Genomic DNA, 2,887 nt, shown 5'->3' with positions numbered 1-2,887 from the left:
TATCTGCCTCTGTGGTGCTCTATGGCCCTCCGATGGATGGACCCTTGATCCAATGGCTCTCGGGCACCTCTAGAACCTTCCTAGGGGCTTCTCACAGCCCCCATGAGTATCCAAAGTCGTGGCTTGGCCGAATATATCAGATATGTTAAGAGTTGGACTCAATCATGTCAACAATTCTCATGATCTCGTAATCAGATAAAACGGGTCTCCAGATTGCATACAAACTCCGTTTTGGACGAATTTGTAGTCCAGAATCATGGCCACAAAATTCCCAACACTTTCCTAGTTTTAACTTTTTCCATTTTGACGCCGTATTCGGTGGTTAAATTGACGATCTCTAAAAACTATTTGTGGTCATATTTCAGGAGAGTCAAAGTCCTCCTCCAGCAAAGCTCCTTTTGCGTTTTTTTCGATAATTTCTAATTAATTCCTACAAATAAAAGTGTGAAACAAGAGCGTGTGCAATTTTTCAACCATTAATAGGTTAGTCCCACAAAATAATATAAAGTTATAGTAAAATGATTGTAAAACATCCAAGAATGATAATATAACAACATGGAACGAGCAAAAATTATAGATATGTTGGAAACGTATCAACATCCCCAAGTTTAATTCCTGCTCATCCTCGAGTAGGTAAATGATAAAAACAGAATTTTTGATGTGGAATGTTGTGTAACATGTTCGTCAAATTATTTTCTTCTTTGTATAGCATGGACATTTGGACTTATAAGTGATTCAAAGCAATAGTCTAGTTTTAACATAATGACTTCAATGCTCAAGCATGTCAAGAAGCAACCATGTCTTTCAAAATATGAACACTAAAAAAAGTTATCTCTAGCCCATCATGCTCAGTCATTGATTCATTCATGAAACACACTCAAATATTAGCTATGCCCAATTGCTCAAGTACGATCATAGTGTTCCCTAGTTGGTGCTTATAAGAGAAGATGGAGACTCAAAGCAAAAAAAATTGCATAAAGTAAATAGATAGTCTCTTCGCAGAGGGAAGTAGGGATTTGTAGAGGAGCCAGAGCTCAAGGTTTAAACTGAAAGAGAAAAATTATTTTGAGTAGCATGCTTTTCCTGTCAACGAAAACGACAAAGTAGCTTACAATACTTTGCATGCTAGATACATTATAGGCGGTTCCCAAACAAAATGGTAAAGTTTTTACTCCCCCTCCACCAATCAATCACACTCCACGGCGAGCCGAATCCATGGTACCGTCCATACCAACAACATTCATGGGGGAGTTTTTTTCATTATATTTGATTTGATTTTTGAGCATGGAATTGGGCATCCCGAATACCAGCCACTTTGCCGTGAATGATAGTGAATCAACACATATCGTGAGAATAACCCACCTAACATGGGAAACTATTGGATACTCCTCACTGTTTCATGAGCGGTACACGCACACAAAAGAGAAAAATTATTTTGAAAATTTAGAGATGGCACATACAAATTTGCTTGGAACGGCATGGAAATACCGCATATAGGTAGGTATGGTGGACTCATGAGGAAAAACTTGGTTTAAGGATTACGAATTCACAAGTAGTATTTCTACTTAATACAAATGAAGGCTAGCAAATAGATTGGGAAGCAATCAAAAAAAGAAACAAAAATTCACATACGTGAGCATTGAGTCATAACTAACACCGAATAATGCACCACGGTAGGATGAAACTTCATTGCATAACTATTGACTTTCGTGCATGCATAGGTAATCAAAAACCTTAACACGATTATTCTTAATTAAAGCATAATTACTCACTAACATGACTCAAATATTACTATCATCATGTTTCAAAACTATTACAAAGACTCAAGTTTAATTTATCCCATGATCTTCATGAAAGTTTTTATTATATCCCTCTTGGATATCTATTACTTTGGGAATAGTTTCATATATTTCTATTGCCCTTTAGACATGCTCAAACCAATTTAAAGGAAGCACAAGAGCATAAAGATTTCATCCCTCAAAAAGGTATAAGTGAAGCATTAGAGGAAATGACAAGCTACTCACAAAAGATATAAGTGAAGATCAATGAGTAGTCAAACAATTAAGAAGCTATGTGAGGACTCTCTCTCCCTCAAAAAAAATATTTTCAGATCTTAGTATTTTATTTAAGCAGCAAATAAATTAAAAATAGCACTCCAAGAATAGGACGCATCATGTGAACGAATCAAAATTTAGGCTCAACATAGGCTAACTGACAGTTGACGAAGAGAGGTGGGATGCATAGCATCCCCAAGCTTAGATGCTTGAGAGTTCTTGAAATATTTAATTGGGGTGCCTTGGGAATCCCAAGCTTTAGCTTTTGTATCTTTTGCAATCCTCTCGTATCCCGGTTTCACCTATTCTCAAAAACTTCATCCACACAAAATTTAAAAAGAACTCGTAAGATAGGTTAGTGCACATAATAATAAATTAACTCTTTATGTACTGCCAAGACAAGTTTCATAATAATTGCAAACATCATCTACTGTTTACTATCATTTCCACAATTTATATCTATCAATATAGGTTATGGAAACTATAGGATAAGTAGATAACAAAACTATGACAACAATCTGTCCAAACAGAACAGTTTGTAGAAATTTATGAAAACAATGTACTTCTGTAACTCAACAAATTATGAAAATTTAGGAAATGCTATAAAATTTATATGACAACCATGTGTAAAAATTTCAGAAACTTTCTAGGTTCCAGTAAAATATGAAAATTAAAACACTACAACACCAGTTTCTGTTTTTACACAACACCAATCAAAGTATGCAATGCAAGCATCCTAATAGAATTCTTGGAAATTTTGATTGAAAACCAAGATTATAAATAACACCTAACAGAGAAAAAAAATGATGCTCCAAGCAAAACTCATATTATGT

This window comes from Hordeum vulgare, chromosome 5H (assembly GCF_904849725.1).
Source record: "Hordeum vulgare subsp. vulgare chromosome 5H, MorexV3_pseudomolecules_assembly, whole genome shotgun sequence".
Lineage (NCBI taxonomy): Eukaryota > Viridiplantae > Streptophyta > Magnoliopsida > Poales > Poaceae > Hordeum > Hordeum vulgare.
Note: the sequence above shows the minus strand (reverse complement) of the source record.